Source organism: Apium graveolens, unplaced genomic scaffold, assembly GCF_009905375.1.
Source record: "Apium graveolens cultivar Ventura unplaced genomic scaffold, ASM990537v1 ctg102, whole genome shotgun sequence".
Classification (NCBI taxonomy): domain Eukaryota; kingdom Viridiplantae; phylum Streptophyta; class Magnoliopsida; order Apiales; family Apiaceae; genus Apium; species Apium graveolens.
Window position 1 is genome coordinate 93,660 of NW_027417068.1, and position 20,001 is coordinate 113,660.

Sequence of the window (20,001 nt, forward strand, 5' to 3'; positions counted from 1 at the left end):
ATAAAATCTTAATCCTAACTTACAAAATTGTAAAAGTGTCACTTGAAAATAAAGAAAAAAATCTAACTTTGTAAAATTTTAATATATCACATACTAAAACCCGCTTCTAGACAAATAAAAGGACACGTTCATGATATTTTTCAATTTTCTATAAAATACATGTGTATATAATATTAATTCTCTGAATTTTGGGCCAGTTAAAAGGTATGAGCCTCCTCTTTGAAATCAGGAAATTTAAATTAAAAGATAATTTATGTTTTAAAAGGCTGAATTTTATAATTTAATTACAAATACGTGTGATTAAAAATATAATAATAATGCTAGTTGCTACATACACACAATTAGTCACAAAAAATTATAAAATAATTATGACAAAATGGGGTAAAATAGTGGGATATTATAATTAAAACTTGACCCACGTTATTTTGTGCAAAGTTTTTTATTGAATGGTGTTACTCTAGATTTTCCTATCTCAAAGTACAAGGTTGATCTCTTTTCTATCTATTTTGTGACTTTGACTAATTCGTTATCTTGCGATTTGTTATATACTTATTTGTCAAATATATAAACTTAATCAAATTTTTAATATTTTTTTTAATCGTAGGTAACTCGTAGCCGCTACCTTTCGGGTGCGCACTGGGTAAACCCTACGGGCTCACGCAATAGCCTGCAAATCACGTGAACCAAGGTAAACCGCATTTAAGCGACAGACTTCTGACTCAGGAGACATAATCATAAATTCTCCTCATGTGGGATTCGAACCTATGGACCAAGAGGATAGTTTTTTTTTTTAACCAACTGAGCCAACCCTTGCGGGCAATTTTTAATATTTTGGCATGTAATATAAGAATTTTTTTAGTTTTTTTTAACAAATATATTTTAATTTAAAATAGTTAAAGAAATTAAACTAGAGTACAGTACAAACAAAAATACTGACGTTCGTTTGATTTTATTTTGGCTCTATCTTAAGTTCTATAAATCCGATTTTAACGATTATACAACCCACGTGAAACTCACGAAGTAATGTTTAATTCAGTGATGGTTTAAAAATTTTGTGCATCAAATATAATTCAGAATTTGAATATGAAAAATAATTACGAATTTTACATTATTATTATATTCAGTTTAGGAATACCTTCTTGTTTTTGGTTTAAGTCATTGGAAGAGTAGGAAATTATATTCAATTTAGAATCCTACTTATCGTTGTTTATAAAATATTTTTTTATTTTAGATCCAACATCTATGATCAATTTGATTAAAGATCTAATGGTCCATATTAAATTAGTAGTATATGGACCATAACTATCAAAAATTTGGATAATATCCCCTTATACATATTATATAATATTAGTATATATAACCCGTGCGATGCACAATTATTTTTATCATTATATATTATAAAATATAATTTTAATATATTGTTACTGGGATTTGAACCTTACACCCCTAGTATAATAATTTTACAATGTATCGCGGTTATTTTTATCATTACATATTATAAATTATGATTTTAATATATTGTTTGTAGGATTCGAACCTTGTATTTCTTATATAATATTTTTTAAGATTATATGCAACGATCTCATCAGTTTGATCTAACGATTGAGTGATCAAGGACAACCAAACTTTTAATATTGCGCCTTTAATACCGACAATGATATAATTTTGTGACTTTGACTTTCGTTATCTTGCGATTTGTTATATACTTATTTGTCAAATATATAAACTAAAGTATTTAAAAATAAATATACGAAATTAAATTTGAAAACAAATGGTGTTTTACTAATATATAAGGATGTATAAATGCTCTCACGTAAACAATTATATTATGTAAGGCATGACATCCGTGAAAAAGGTGGTATGAATGGTCAAATGTTGACAATGTACATTCTACCTCATTGACCACTTTCTCTCCAGAACGCAAAGCCCCCCCCCCCCCCGTTAACAACTTAGCACGAACGTCAGCATTGACAAATACAAGAACCTTCTCACTGGTCTTTGCCATTTTCCAAAACTTACAACTTATTTTTCAATTCTTCCTCTTTTATTCTATAAATCTATTACAAGCTAGGCACAGGCAAAACATAAATCAAACCATACAATCGCACATTAAAATGGAGCGAAAAGGATCGTACGACAAAGCATGGGCGGATCAGTGGGACTCAAATGATCATCCGGACCAGTTTCTGAGTAATAGTCATGTTGGTCATGACAGCAGAGGCACCAAATATGGGAAGAAAGTTGGAGAAGGGCTAGAGAAGACTAAAGCTGCGGCGTCAATCGGTTACCAAAAAATGAAGAAGGCCACTTTCGTTTGCAGCAGGTGGATCAAAGAAAAGTATCAAGCCAGAGCTAATAAGTCGTCCACCAAGTAATTCTTTTAATTTTAGTTTTTACTTTCTGCCGAAAATGCATGGTTACTGGTTCCGACTTCAGAGCTAGCATGGCAAGTACTGTTCTAGTGTTGCAACCAAGTTTATGTAATTCTTTTCATACTGGTATGTAGTATTGTATTGGACCTGTTAAACATGATTGTTTATGAATTATTATACGGATTATAAATGTAATATGAACTAGTCCATTTCCAATACATATATAGCTAATACCATGCAATCATGATATTTGAAGGACAATGTTTTTCAATATCAGTAGCTTAAGAGAGATCGGACTTGGGACGGTAAATGCTATAAATATAAAAAAAGTTATAAAAAATTGTGGCAGTGTCATGGTTACGTGATAATATGAAATAGTGTCTCGGTTGGAATTGTTGAGGATTGGGGAACCCTCGGACAATTCGTGTGCTACACGATTTGTTAAAAGATCGTAAACCCAACTTTCTTTTTTTAATATGAATAAAGTTTGGTTTTGATAATTGATTTTCAGTTGATCGTTTAGGTTGTAATGAAGATTTATCAATTATGTGGAAGAGACAAGTAGAGTGCCAAGTTACGAGATACTCTCGGAATCACATAGATGTAGTATTCTCAGCAAACAATACAGACCATTGGCGTACACCATTGGCGTTTAACATATTTTTACGGATATCCAGATTGAGCTCGTAGAAGAGATTCATGGGACTTGATTCGTCAACTAAGAATTGTTTCTCAGCTTCCCTGGTGTATTTGGGGAGACTTCAATGATTTACTTTTGTCACAAGATCAAGTATTGAATCTAAGCAAATAAATGAAACAAGAACACATACTGACTTAATCTTTTATTAACCATCAATGGAGAGATAAAACAATATACCCATTCTCTTTTATGGTTCAGATCAAATTAAGATAAATTAAAATTACTCAAGATGTCAGTAAAGACAGACTCCAAAAAGTTGCAGAAGGATCTTGTCAAAATAAAGAGTTCAATGAACTACTCACTGTGCTGAGAGTCTCTCTTCATAATAACTACATCACCTACAAAAGAATTTTGCGCAACAACATTAACTTTCTGAGAGTGGTGCTGGTAAAGAATGGGAACTTCATAGAGAAAAGAATAGTTGTCAATGACTATGGTTTAGATAGGTGTTTACAGGTCTATCTCTCAGAACTTCAATCCAAGAGAGCATTTGAATTGGATTTCATCATTGATAGGGTCAATCTAGTTATTCCAAAGGACACTCAATTGCTTGTAGAACTCAAAAATGCTCAAATAGCTACTTTTCCAAAAGCCTATATTTATCCAAGTAAGGGCATATTTCAGATCAAATTATGATAAATTAGACCCACACACAATTTAAGTTTTAAAAAAAAGAGAAAAAATATTATTTGTGAAATTTGGAATTCTTGTTTCTGGAACTGTAACCTTAAAAGATTTTGGATTAGTTTGGGGTCATAGATGCTAAATATCGTTTGCCGGCATTTGTTTATTATTAAACATGTTGTTTTGGATTGAGGTTTCATTATGATGACCAAATCTGTTAGATATATTTGATAATGTCATGGCTAATATGTTTTATGTTTAGCTTTCAGATCTTACTGAACATGATAAATCAGTACTTAACTGTTGATCAGTACTTATACTGGAAGTCAGGACTTAAGGATATCAGTACGTATGTTATCAGGAGATAATCATCAGAAGATAGATATCAGAACTTAAGTGCTGAAGGATTATCAGATAAGGACAGTAGCTGATTAAAGGAAAGAAGATCAAGATAAACATAAGAAGAGATATGCATGAAGAAGGAATTCTGTGAAGAATGGAATACTTGGAAGAAAAGATATCTGATTGATATATTTTAGGAAGCAGAATTATATTCCATATCAATTAGCGATTATCTTGTAACTGTGTAGTATATAAACACAGACATAGGGTTTACACTATAAGTGTTATCATTATTAAAGAAGATTATTCATTGTAACCCTAGCAGCTCTCGTGATATTTGTTCATCACTGAGAGGTAACAGTTCCATACTGTAACAGCGTTTATTGTTTCAATAAAGTTTGTTTTCTGTTACTTAAGTTCTTAAAGTTCGATTTGAGTGTACTATACACTGTATTCACCCCCTCTACAGTGTGTGTGTGACATAACAATTGGTATCAGAGCTACTCTGTTAACACACATACAGTTAAAGATCCAAACACAATCATGTCGGACACAGAAACTCCAACTAAGCCTAGCACAACTGAGGAACCACCAAAGACACAAATTCAGAGTCGGTATGAGACCATCAGAGTTCCCATACTGAGACCATCTGAATATCCCATATGGAAGGTAAGGATGACCATGTTCCTGGAAGCAACAGATCCAGAATACCTTGATAGAATCAAGGAAGGCCCTCACAAACCAATCAAGCTCGCTGTTGCAGTTGCAGGTGAAGCAGCAAAGACCGTACCAAAGGAGAAGAGTGATTATACTGCTGAAGACATAGCATCAATTGCTAAGGATGCTAAGGTACGACACTTACTGCATAGTGCCATTGATAATGTAATGTCAAACAGGGTAATCAACTGCAAGACTGCTAAGGAGATATGGGATGCTCTAGAAACAAGGTGTCAGGGAACTAACACAATTAAGAAGAACAGGAAGACAATACTCACTCAAGAGTATGAACACTTTGACTCAAAGGCTAATGAGTCATTGAATGATTTATATGATAGATTTGTCAAACTTTTGAATGATTTGTCATTGGTTGATAAAGAGTATGATCTTGAAGATTCAAACCTTAAGTTCCTGTTAGCTCTTCCTGAATGCTGGGATTTGAAGGCAACGACAATAAGAGACAACTACAATCTTGATGAAATAACTCTTGATGAAATCTATGGAATGCTCAAGACTCATGAGCTGGAGATGGAACAAAGAAGCAAGAGGAAAGGAGGAAAGTCAAGGACAGTTGCTCTTAAGGCTGAAGAAGAATTCCCCAAAGCAGCTTCCTCAAAGAAAGACAAGGGTAAAGTTCTTTTCATAAAGTCTGATACTGAGTCATCAAGTTCTGAGAGTAATGATGACTCAGATTCTGAAAGCTTGCCTGAGACTGATGCTGATGAGGAGATGATGAAGCTGTGTGCTCTTATGGTGAAAGGAATCACAAAGATTGCATACAGGAAGTTCAGGAAGGGAAAGAAGTTTTCCAGGAAAGGCATAAGTTCTGATAAGAAGAATTTCAGAAGATCTGAAGGCAGAGGAGGAAATTCTGACAGAGGAGATTACACCAATGTTAAATGCTATAACTGTGGTGAGAAAGGCCACATATCTCCTAACTGCAAGAAGGTAAAGGGTGACAAAGGCAAGGCTCTTGTCACAAAACAGAAAAGCTGGACAGACACCTCAGACTCTGAAAGTGAGGAGAACTATGCATTGATGGAAAATGCTGATAAAGAAAGTGCTGAGAGCAGTTCTGAAGCTGCTGAAACAAAGGTACCTCAGACTACTTATGCTTTTCATACTGATGATATTAATGAGTTGAGAAGATATCTTAAAACCATGTTTGTTAGCTATAGAGATCAAACTTTAACATGTGAAAAATTAACTTCTGAAAATCTTGCATATAAGAAAAGAAATGATTTCTTAGAAAAAGAGTTAGTCATGTTCCATCAAACTCAGAAGGATAGAGATGATGCTTTTTATGTTAGGAATGAAGTGCTAAAATTAAATAAATCTCTAAAAACTGAGTTAGAAAAGGAAAGAGATATTATCAGGACTTGGACTAACTCTGGCAAAACAACTCAAAATTTGCTAAGTAGTGGAAACTGGAAAGAGGGCTTAGGTTATGGATAAGATAAGAATGATAAAGGAACTGAAGAAATTAAGCCTGTTGTTAAGCAAAAGCCAAAGTTTAAACCTGTTAAGTTTGTAACTGTAAAGTCTGAAAATGAGAAATCAGAAGTTAAAGAGGAATTAACTTCTGACAAACTAAAACAGGAAAAGACAGCTGAAGTGAACATAGGCTTAATGACAAAGAAGCAGCTTAAGTATAAGCTGAAAGATGTCAAGAATGCAAACAAGGTAAAATCACCTAGGAAAAATAGGAATGGAAAGGAAGGTGTGAATAAAAGCAATGATTATAAACCTGTTCCTGATGCTCCTAGGAAAACATGTCATAACTGTGGAAGTTCTAACCATCTGGCTTCTTTTTGCAGGAAGAATAAGAATATTAACTCCTTACCTTCAAAATCAGGAGTTAAGAGTCAGTCTGTTAGATACAAACCACAAAATCCTTGTTTTTATTGTGGTAGTTTATGGCATTCTATTTATACTTGTAAGGAATAGCATAGTTTGTACTATGATTATTATCAAATAAAACCTTCTTTGAAGAAAGTTTCCATTGTTCCTTCTAGTGTAAATTCTGATTCAAAGTCTGATAGTGTAAGTTCTGATAAGAAAAATGTTAACATAAACTCTGATGCTAAATCCGCTGCAAATGTTAACAAACATAATAAGGCCAAAGGATCCAAGCAAGTCTGGGTCCTTAAAACTAATAATTAGTGGTCTTTGTGATTGCAGGGCAACAGGAAAAATATTCTGGTTCTGGACAGTGGATGTTCAGGACATATGACTGGAAATAAGGCCCTGCTATCAGACTTTGTGGAGAAAGCTGGCCCAAGTGTTTCTTATGGAGATGGCAACATTGGAAAAACATTGGGATATGGCAATATCAATCTTGGAAATGTCATAATTAAACAAGTAGCTCTGGTCTCAGAACTTAAACACAACCTACTGAGTATAAGTCAAATCTGTGACAGAGGTTATCATGTTGATTTCTTTGAAGAACACTGTGAAATTATGAGTAAATCTAAAGGCAAAGTTGTTCTGAAAGGATACAGGCGTGGTAACATTTATGAAGCTAAGCTTTCAACAAGTACTGATGGTTCTGCAATCTGTCTAATGAGTAGAGCATCAATTGAAGAAAGCTGAAATTGGCATAAGAAACTCTCTCATTTAAATTTCAACAATATAAATGAACTGGTCAAGAAAGATCTTGTGAGAGGATTGCCAAACACAGTATTTGCTCCTGATGGTCTTTGTGATTCATGTCAGAAAGCCAAACAAAGAAAATCTTCATTCAAGAGCAAGACTGGATCATCAATTCTTGAGCCTTATCATCTAATACATGTTGATCTATTTGGTCCAGTAAATGTCATGTCTATTGCAAAGAAGAAGTATGCGTTGGTCATAGTGGATGAGTTCACCAGATACACATGGGTGTATTTCTTGCACACAAAAAGTGAAACTGCATCTATCTTGATTGATCATGTCAAACAGCTGGATAAAATGGTCAAAGATTCTGTGAAAATTTTAAGGAGTGATAATGGCACCGAGTTCAAGAATTTGATAATGGAAGAGTTCTGCAAAAGCCATGGAATAAAGCAGGAATTTTCTGCTCCTGGAACTCCACAGCAAAATGGAGTTGTTGAAAGGAAGAATAGAACTCTCATTGAAGCTGCACGTACAATGCTTGAAGAAGCAAAGCTTTCAACCTATTTCTGGGCTGAAGCTGTGCAGACTGCTTGTTTTACTCAAAATGCAACACTCATTAACAAGCATGGAAAAACACCATATAAGATGGTGAAGAAAAAGAAGCCAAATCTGAAATATTTTCATGTATTTGGATGCAAGTGTTTTGTTCTCAAGACTCATCCTGAACAGCTATCAAAGTTTGATCTAAAAGCTGATGAAGGAATCTTTGTTGGATATCCACTTTCCACAAAAGCCTTCAGAGTCTATAATTTGAGAACAAAAGTGGTCATGGAATCTATCAATGTCTCTTTTGATGACAAGAAGATTACTGGTCTTGAATATTTCATTGACCATGATCAGCTGAGATTTGAAAATGAAGACTCAAATTCTGATACTGAAAATCCTGATAGTCTAAGTCCTGATACTGTAAACTCTGATGGATTAAACTCTGATGTTATTGAAACTGTGGTGACTACGTCAAAGGAAGATGCACCTATGCAGGGGGAGCATACTCAAGATCCTACCACATCTCAAGAAACATCAGAACATGCATCTGGCTCTTCAAGTTCTGATTCGTCAAGTTCTGATAAGCCAAGTTCTGATAGTGCTGAAAATCTAAATACTGAAGAATCCAACTCAGAGAGCATAGTTTCAGGGGGAGCATCAGAAAATGAAAATGAAGATAGCATGGATCATGGGGGAGCATCCATTTCTAGAGAAAACCTTCCATCTGCAAGGAAGTGGATAAAATCACATACACCTGATTTGATAATTGGAAATCCTGATGCAGGTGTCAGAACTAGAACAGGTACTTCAAATGAATGTCTTTACAATTCTTTTCTCTCTCAGACTGAGCCAAAGAAAGTGGAAGAAGCTCTTTAAGATGCTGATTAGGTGCAAGCAATGCAGGAATAGTTGAATGAATTTGAAAGAAACAAAGTCTGGACCCTAGTGCCAAGACCAAAGAATAGATCTGTTGTTGGTACAAAGTGGGTATTCAGAAACAAAACTGACAGTGATGGCATAATTACAAGAAATAAGGCAAGGCTGGTTGCAAAAGGATATTCTCAACAGGAGGGAATTGATTATGATGAAACATTTGCACCAGTTGCTAGGTTAGAAGTCATAAGGATATTTTTGGCTTATGCTGCTCACAAAAAGTTTACTGTCTTTCAAATGAATGTGAAAAGTGTTTTTCTCAATGGAGAATTGGAGGAAGAGGTATATGTTGAACAACCTCCAGGTTTTGTAGATACCAAACATCCAGATTATGTCTACAGGCTTGATAAAGCACTTTATGGACTTAAGCAAGCTCCTAGAGCATGGTATGAGACTTTAGCTCAGTTTCTTCTGGAAAGTGGATTCAACAGAGGGACAATAGACAAAAAACTGTTCTACCTCAACCATGGAAATGACTTACTTCTGGTCCAGATTTATGTTGATGATATCATTTTTGGATCTACAAATGACAAACTTTGCAAGAAGTTTGCCAAACTAATGCAGTCAAGATATCAGATGAGTATGATGGGGGAACTTAGCTATTTTCTGGGCCTTCAAGTCAAGCAGAATGAGGAAGGCACTTTTATTTGTCAAACCAAGTACACCAGAAACTTGCTGAAGAAATTTGGAATGCAAGATTGTACAAGTGCATCCACTCCAATGGCCACTGCTACAAAACTGGATAAGGATACCGGTAAATCAGTAGATATTACTGACTACAGAGGTATGATTGGCTCTCTACTCTATGTAACTGCTAGTAGACCTGATATCATGTATGCTACCTGTCTTTGTGCAAGATTTCAAGCAGATCCAAGAGAACCTCACTTAACAGCTGTAAAAAGAATCTTTAAGTATCTTAAAGGAACAGCTGCTCTGGGATTATGGTATCCTAGAGAATCGGATTTTAAACTAATAGGTTACTCAGATGCAGATTTTGCAGGGTGCAAAATTGACAGGAAAAGCACAAGTGGAAGCTGCCAATTTCTTGGAGGCAGATTGGTTTCTTGGTACAGCAAGAAACAAAAGTCAATTTTCACATCAACTGCAGAAGCAGAGTATATTGTTGCAGGAAGCTGTTGTGCACAGATTCTTTGGATGAAGAATCAGTTACTGGATTATGGGTTAACATATTTCAAAATCCCTATTTACTGTGATAATCAAAGTGCTATTGCTATGACAGGTAATCCAGTTCAACACTCTATGACAAAGCACATCAGCATCAGGTACCACTTCATCAGGGAACATGTGGATGAAGGTACAGTGGAATTGCATTTTGTTCCCACAGATCAACAACTGGCAGATATCTTCACAAAACCACTGTGTGAAGCTACTTTTACAAGATGGGTAAATGAACTTGGAATGGTTTCAGGTTCTTTCTCTAAATCTGCTTAGACTTGTTCTGTGTTATCAGACTTTATGCTCAGTATTTACAGAATTAATCTCATTGTATATTCTGTGCTTAATTGATAAATGTCTTTAAGTACTGACTTTTGTCTGATATATATTTCTAAACTCTGATAAGTGATATGTCTGTTCTAGTACCTATTCAATCCTATGAGGATAACTGTGCTAGATACTGACCTAGTAGTCTTCAATAAACAAATGATTCCATGTAAGAAGTAATTATTTCAGTGGAAATCTTATGACACTAGCAAATTCTGATAATTGAGCTTAGTTAAGTTTACTTTGTATATCTTATTACTAAGTCACAAATTAGAATAATGCTACTCATCTGCTAAGTTCTGATACTAGTAAAACTGCTGAATGTACTTAGTGCTGATAAACCTCACTTATCAAAAGAAAAAGCAAAAAGATCAAAGAATAAAATCAGGTACTCCTTTGAGATCTAGAGTAAAAATGTGGAAGGGACGACCCAAGTGCATTGCTGGTATTAAGTAAATATGCATTAGAAAAGCAAAATATTTTCTTGGTGACTTTTCACACTCTATGATTACTGGAGAAATACTCTGATAATAGCATAAATTCTGATAAACAGTCGTGACTCACTTACACTGAGAAGCCACTGTAAAATAGAATTTCAAAAGATGCATAAAATTAGCACAAAACAGTTGAGATGGACTCAAGCATAAACTCATTCATCAGTAGGTTTCAGGACAATGACAGCTCTTTAGCAAAATTTTAGTTATGCCTTATTTCTAAGATGTACTGAAGTGAATCAGACTTTACTCTTTGTCTGTTATTTAGCTTAATGCACACACTAATCACTCCATCTGAATGATGAAAATTTCTGTGGTGGTCTATGTTATTTTAGATAAACAGTCATTGTGTCATTATTGCACAAATTCTGAGGACAAGTTCTAGTTACACGATCTGATGATTAAGTTCTGACATCTTTAACTCAGAACTTGTATGAGGATTTACTAAGATGGGCATTCCTTTTTCGAGTTAAGAAATTATGTTCTGATGACTGTTAAGTTCTGGTATAGGTCTAACTTCTGATTTCTCAGTCTAATCCTTTACTTGGCTTATCTGTGAATAAAATTTGATAACAGTCTCAGTTCGTACTAGAATATGTTGAAGTGGAAGATTAATAGTCACTATGATTAGGATTAATGGTATTCATCCTTGAACAGTCCACTGTTTCTTGTGTCTTGTGCGGTTTAAACCATGATTCCTCTTTCCAATGACTGTTATTCTTTTTCAAAGTCTAGGGAGACGAGGTAGAATTAATTCTACCTTTCAGCATTCAATTTCTTTGCGTCTCCTGGCATTCTCTTGTCTATATAAGCAACCACTTTACATCAGCTTTCCCATCACACTTTTATCACAAAATCACTCTCGTTTTTCACTTATCATCACAAATGGCTGAATTTGGCTGGTTCTACAATTATGGTGATGAGACTGTTCATGTCTTTGTGAATGGAATTCCAACTCCATACCCTATCACCAACATTCCTCACAATCTCTGGATTCAATTTCCAGAGGTTATCAAACGTGATCTGATGGCCGTTCGAAGAGAACTTCATCTTCAGCGTCTCCGCCAGCAAGAGCGAATCATCCGACTCGCCATTCTGTTTGTCGAGAGTAGGAAGAAGAAGAAATGATTTAATCTTGTCTTCTTCCTGTTTTTCTTCATCATCAGCTTTGTCAGGCTTCTTAGCTAGGACTAAGGCTGTTGATGTTAGGATTAGAAGCTTAGGAAAAATCTTGTATAAGTATTGATGTAATTTCCATTTCATAAATGTATTGTCTTGATATATTAATGAAAATTGTTTTTACATCAAGATTTTGTCTCTGAGTTATTTTATCTTGTGTTGATAAATCCTGATTGATATTCTGATGACCATATAATTTTTGTTTTATATTAAGTTCTGATTCATTTTCAGCACTTACATATCTAATTTATCTTGGTCATTTTCATGTGATGTATTTTCAGAATTTCAATAATGCAGTGAAAAATAATTCAATCAGTGCTAATGATTTAAATTTTAAATTAAAACTGTTTCTCTTGATAAATGGAACGGTTTTTCCTTGAAAATAGGCAACTGGGTAAGTAATGATTCCTGTTTTCTCGAGCCCAGTAACTGTCCGTTATTACTGCATGTCTGACAGGTGTCCAACGGTAACATTTTTGTTCAGAGTATAAGTACAACAGAGAGAAGATTTCTTTAATCTTTTATTTTCTTTATACTTTATCTCTCTCCTTACTTTTACTCTCCTTCTACTTCTTTCTCACGTTGGTTTTTCATACAGATATTATCTCAAACACCTAACAGGCATACTTGAATCTTATTTTTTTTTACATGGCACCAAAGGATTTAATCATTGATGGAGCTAAGTTTGTTCCAAACAACTATGCTGCAATTCTTGATCATGCTGAAGCTCCATCTGAATTGCATTTTGTGCAAGATCTTCTTGCACACAGTGAGATTGGGTACGCATTAACACAGCCTGAAGTCTTTTCGAGTCAACAAGTTCTGACGTTTTGGCGAACTGGGCACTTTGATGATGGTGGTAAACATGGCACTCCCAATATTGTTTTTGAAGTGGGTGATTCATCTTATGTAGTCACTCTTGGTACAATACGCAAAGCTCTACATCTCCCAGAAAATTGTACTTTTTCAACTCCAGAGGAATCAGCACTTCAGCAGTTAATGGCTGATTTGGGATATGAAAAGAGTTTGGCAAAGCTTGGGCAGTTAAAAAGGGCTAATATCAGAAGAGAATGGAGTTTCTTCTTTGACTGCATCACCAAAGCTTTTGGGAACAAATGTTCAAATTTTGATGTTATCCCAATTCTGAGTCAGCACATAGGGTATGCTATTATTCATCAAACTCATTTTGATTTTGCAACTGGAATAATTGGTTTTATTGGGGATAGGATGACAGAGAATAGCAATATTGTCTATTTTGCTAGATTCTGTCAACTTCTATATACTTTTTGTACTGATGAACCTCAATTAGTCAGTTCCTCAACCCCACCTTTTAGAGTTGCAAAACGATACTTTAATGATCTGATAAATGCTGATACAAAGAAAAAAGTGGTTAGACCATTACAGATTCCTCAGTCTGTAAAACAGATCCTAGTAAATGTTGATCCTGATACTTATAGATCTGTTTACTTTGATTTCCAACCAACCACAAACACCAAAAAACCATCATCCTCAGCACCTACCACTCATTCTACTCAACCTACCCTCAGGAATTATCTCAAATCCTATCTCTCTACTTCACAGACTGTTAAACACTCATCCTCCAAGCCAAAGAGGACAAAAACTATTCCTCAAACATCTCAAAAGAGAAGGAGGATTGTATTGAGAGATGAATCTGATTCTGAGGAACAGGTTTCTTCTCGAGAACCTGTTATTTCTGAAGCTGAGAAAGAGGTTTCTCAGAAGGATTCTGAAATTGGGGGTTCTAGGCTTCTCAAGAGGCTTAGACGAATGATAGTTCCTGAAACTCCCAAGGAATCCACATCAACAAGGAAGTACAAGAAACAGAGGGCACAAAAGCCAGTTTCAGATGATGAAGAGGAAGCAGCTAAGGAAGGGGATCAGGAATCTCTGATCTCACAAGACAAGGAATTTGCTCCAGTCACTTCTTCTCCATTAACTCCATCTCAGGAAGCTGTATCTGACAAGGCTAACTCACCATCTGTGTCTCTTGTTGATCCAGGCACAAGTGCTGATATTGAGGTTCAACACTTGGTTGTGTCTGAAGTATTTCTTTTAGAAGCTCCAACAACAAATAATCCTTCCACAACACCTGTTACTGATGCTGTTCAAACTCCAGAGTTATCAACAACACCTTCTCTGCATCAAGATGCTGATGATCAGACTTTAGGTGAGCATCAGGATATGGCTGTTGATCAGAACTTAGTATTAGATCAGCAATTAGAGGATGTTGAAGCCTCCATTGCTACTCACACTGTTGTCTTATCAGAAGATACTGATTCTTTAAGTTCTGATGCTGCAAATGCTGGAGATACTGGTGAAGCTGCTCCAACTGTAGATGCTGATGAAGCAGGTCCTTCAGGACATACTCCTCAACCGACTCTTCCTAAGTCTGAACTGGTAAAGGAGTTTGTTATCAGGGATGCACCAGTACCTTGGAGTGAAACTCCTGCAGGTCAGGAGTGGACTAAGGAATGGAACTCAGTTTCATGTGTTCCAAATGTATTACATCTTGCTGAGCACCTGACTAAAGCTGATGAAATGTTAAATTCTGATGATTTTAAAACCCAGCTTAGAGTCACTACATTGAGTACTAAACATCTACAAGGTCTTCATTCAACTATTCATGCAGAGCTACACAAGATTCAGGAGAACTTTATCAAACAAGAACAAGTTTGGAAAATTGATAAGAAAAAGTTCTTTCAACCTACCATTGACAGGATTGCTTATATTGAGAAAACTCAAGAGAAACAACAAGCTCAGATTGATGACATTCTGACAAATCAAGCTTCTCAGCAATCTCAACTTACTGAAATCCAATCCTCAGTGGAACTACTTATCTCTTTTTTACTACCTGCTGATGCCAAAAAGGGGGAGAAGGTAATTAAGTCCAAATGCAAACCTAACAAGACACTGCAAGGAAAGGATGATGGAAATGATGATCAAGGATACTCTGGAATGGGTAGCGGTCATAGTCAAGGTAGAAGGTTTACATCAAGACAAGCTAGTCATAGGACAAGTTCTGATACTGGGAAAATAATAAGTTCTGCTGCTGGTAAAGGATAAGTTCTGATGAACTTATAGATCTTGATGAGGAAATGTCAAGACAGTTATTTCTTCAAGAAAATCCAGGAATGGACTTGGAAAGTTTAAAGGAAGAAGAAGCCAGACTTAAATCAGAGAAAGTCACATCTAAATCTGAAGCTTCTGGTAAAAAGTCACTTCCAAAACTCAAAGGCATTGTGATCAAAGAAAGGACACATACTGAAGCAACGTTGGCTAGATCACAACCACAGATAGATCCAAGATCCAAGGATAAAGAAAAGGTTGGTGAACCTATCAAGGCTTATGTACCTCCTGAGGAAGAAGAAATTACTGATAAAAAGGATGATCTTGCTCTGACTTCAAGAAAAGTTCTTAAAACAACCTCTGACATGGCTCAAGTTGTTCAGAGTCAAGAAATTATAAGTTCTGATATTCAAAAGAAGCAAGTAACCTCTGACAGAGCTCAAGTTAACTTGATATCAGAAAATAGATCAAAGACACTCCTACCAGGATTCACTAAAGCAAAACAGACTCAATCTTTGAAGACTACTGCAAGTGGTTTTGAAGCAAGAGTAGTTACTGGAAAGGAAGCTAGAGATAAAACTGGATTGGGAAGTGCTGATGAAAGAAGAGTACACAACACTACTAATGATCCAACTTCCTTGAGTGAACCAGGTATTGGAGCAACTCCTGAGAGATTGAATCAACTGGAATCTGTACAGATGGTTTACCATACCTAATTGAAAGAATATATCATATTGTATTTCATGACAGATGGTAGGGTTTATCATATAAGACAAAATGCCATTCCATTGAAGTATTTTGAAGAATTGGAGCATGTACTTTTCTTACTTCAAATGGATGACAGAATAACAGGGACTGCTGCAAACTACTTAAAAGAACAGATTCAGAGACAGAAAAGGCTTTATTCTGTTAAGTCTGACAGCATATATGTTCCAAAGTACAGAGATCACAATGGTGATATTGTTGATATGAAGCCTAATACTGCACAGATCAGAACGTATCTTGGTATTAAGGGACTTGAATTCAATCTAGAGTCTGACAAAGCTTATGTTATAAGACTAGATCAGGAGTTGAGAAAAGCAAAGATCAATGATCTCAGAGCTGCAATCTTTCAAACTGGTGAAGATACTGCAGAGCTTAAAGATGTTAAAAGGAGAATGATTGATGAACTAAGATATGCTGAGAAATGTTTGTTGAAGAACTATCTCAGAACAACTCCTGACATCAGAGAGATCAGAAAATGAAGAAGCCAAGTCGAAGATCTACAACTGCTTAAATTCTGATATTTATACAGACTGAAGTTGTTATCAAAAGTTGAAGTTGGTAAAAACTTGAAGGACTGTAAGTTGTAGTTATCTAGTCTAATTCTCATGCATTTGTACTTAATGTTTTTGACATCATCAAATATCTGTTAAACTTATATATTATGTTAATTTACAAGTTGGGGGAGATTGTTAGATATATTTGATAATGTCATGGCTAATATGTTTTATGTTTAGCTTTCAGATCTTACTGAACAGGATAAATCAGTACTTAACTGTTGATCAGTACTTATACTGGAAGTCAGGACTTAAGGATATCAGTACGTATGTTATCAGGAGATAATCATCAGAAGATAGATATCAGAACTTAAGTGATGAAGGATAATCAGATAAGGACAGTAGCTGATTAAAGGAAAGAAGATCAAGATAAACATAAGAAGAGATATGCATGAAGAAGGAATTCTGTGAAGAATGGAATACTTGGAAGAAAATATATCTGATTGATATATTTTAGGAAGCAGAATTATATTCCATATCAATTAGCGATTATCTTGTAACTGTGTAGTATATAAACACAGACATAGGGTTTACACTATAAGTGTTATCATTATTAAAGAAGATTATTCATTGTAACCCTAGCAGCTCTCGTGATATTTGTTCATCACTTAGAGGTAACAGTTCCATACTGTAACAGAGTTTATTGTTTCAATAAAGTTTGTTTTCTGTTACTTAAGTTCTTAAAGTTCGATTTGAGTGTACTATATACTGTATTCACCCCCTCTACAGTGTGTGTGTGACCTAACAAAATCCACTAACCCCGGATTTAGGGGCATTACTGCATACGTCTTCTCCTTTATATAAGTATATTGATTTTAATTTATGAGTTTTAATGCATATACATGTCCGCTGGGAATTTAAATGTAATTTAATATTTATTTATATATTTAGAATTTTCCAACTTCACTTTAAAATTAAAATAAAATTTGTTTTTTTTTCAAAAATAAGCAAAATAGCGATTACAAAAATATTGTGAAATCTTGAAATGCAGCTTTGCAATCTCATAAGCAACCATCTCAACCTTGTAGCTTTGTGAATATGTATCCATGCAAAAATATTATGAAAAGTTAAAGGGCTGTTTACTTACAGAATTTTTTTCAGTTTTCTGTTTTCCAATTTTCTAAAATTTTCTCACTTTTCTATTTTTAAGAAAATTATTGAAAAATGAGAAAATATGTTCCAAATTAACTTACGCAAAAAAGTAGAAAACATATATAAAACTTCTCAATATGAAATATATAATTATTTTATGTAATCAATGAATAATTATAAATAATGTTATTGTCAAAAAAATTATATTATGAAAACTTGTTTTTAAATTATTTAATTATATTTATATAGTTTTCAATATTTGTATTATATATCAACTTTTATGTATTATTATGTTAACAATTTATTTGTGATTACTTTATTAATATAAAACATTTACATCTTATGTGAGTTTGTTTTGTCTTTATTTTAAAACAAATGTATTAATATTAATAATATTAATTGTAAAACTATTAATAATATTCATGTATTTCCATAAAAAAAAGCAATATAATAATATATTATGCATATCTTATATAAAAAGGTAGTGAAGTGTGTATATTAGGGTTAGAACGTGGATATTAGATTAGAACATGGGTGTTTTCTGTTTTTTTACATTAGAAAACAATAAAAAACTGTTTTTCAGAATTTTCCCATTCCTAGTTATAAATCAGAAAATCATGTTTTTCATTTTTCTAGTTTTCATTTTTGAAAATATGCAAGTTGAATACATATTCAAAATTTTCTATTTTCTAAGAAAAGTTTTCTAGAAAATTAATGAAGTAAAAAGCCCCTAAGTATTTTCATAAAAAGTCCAATTTTCCTATGATAATTTCAATTTACAGTCTTGTCCTTCCGACATCGCGCCTAAAAACTTTTTCGCGTGTAGCTGCGGTTGAGTTTTTGCAAAACAACATCGAAGGGGGGTTCGAGTCCCGTGGCGTCTCCGATATGAGAGTAATAACTCGTTTTTAAAAGATGAATGTAGAAATATAAGTTGGTTGTGTGTGGTATGGTAGTGTGTAGAAGAGAGTGATTACTTCTAAACCTCTCTTTCTTGAATTATTTATAGTCTAATGGTAGGGTTTAAGGGTTGTTACCTTTCAATCATGGTCATTCATTGCTGGGAGCGGAGGACGCCTGATTTAAATGAATGCCTTACACGTGTCCCCATAAGGATTGCTGAGAATTGTTTCAAGGATGCTCTAACACTTACCTTGATTTTTCCCGTTATTGACCATTAATCGCTGTCATAGTCACGTGTCTGGGCTTGTGTCTCACGTGGTGTGCTTTAGTTGGGCTTTCTGGGATAGGGGGTGCGAGGATGCTTGATCCCGAGACGTACATGAACTTGGTCCTTGATCGAGCGGGAGCTGGACATATCTGGTTTCGGACTAAGTGACCTATAATCCGGGTTGGCGTAGTGAAGGTGAACCCACCCAGATCTTGACTAAGTGGTCTAGACCCGGATTCAGTGACGGTTTTATATCCTATCAATTGTACAATTCAGTGTGTGAATTATAGTTTAATGTAAAAATAGGATATTTTTTATGTAAAAATCACAAAATAATATTATGCATTCAAGATACTCTTAATGGGCTCTCTAACCCATAAACAAATGCCCCCCTTCTTTCAACGGGGCTTTGACTCTGTGCGCTTTCATTTAGGAAAATAGAAAAAGAAGAAAATAATGGTAACTCCCACTTTTTTCCAACGATGTAACTATTAGATGTGTAATCCTAGACGCTTAGAATTTCTATCAAATTTATTGGTAAATTTAATTTATGAGTCTTAATGCATATATGGGTCTGTCAGAAATTTTACTTCAATTTAATAATTATTTATATATTTAGATTTTTTAATTTCCTTTAAAAATATTTTAATTTTTTAGGAATTTTTTCAAAAATAACCGAGATAGCAATTTCTTTTACAAAAAATACTGTGCAACCTTAAAATGCAACTTTGCAATCTCGTATGCAATCATTTTCAACCTGTATGCAACTATCTGGCATCCTTATATGGCAAAATATTATAAAAAATTAAATATTTATGATAAATTTCTGTTTTTTAACATAAAGAACCTCTTTGTGAGTTTGCTTTTTAAACTCGAGTTCTAGTAGATATGGTTTCTGTCAGGTGACATGTTATTTTGAGTTTTATAGTTGCATTTTAATTATTTTTTACAACACTAATCTACTGGTTCTAGCAAAAAATGTTAACGAAACACGCAGGAAGTAGGTGTTGAATAGTGAACTACACAAGGATTCGAAAGTTGAAATCTAGTCAGCTTAATCATACACCCACCACTGTTGTAGTTTGTTTCAGAAGACGGTATGAGTTTAGAATAAAAAATCGGGTTAAACTGATATGAGGTTGAGAAATCATTTCTAATATCACGTGTTGGATTCGGTGCTGTAATGAAATATATTTAATTTATATATTTTTAATTTATTAATTAAATCAAACTTTTATATATTACATATTTCAAATTTAAGTTGTTATACAACTTACAAATAAAAAATAATTAATATAAGTAATTAAGAATTAAAGTATTAATGTTA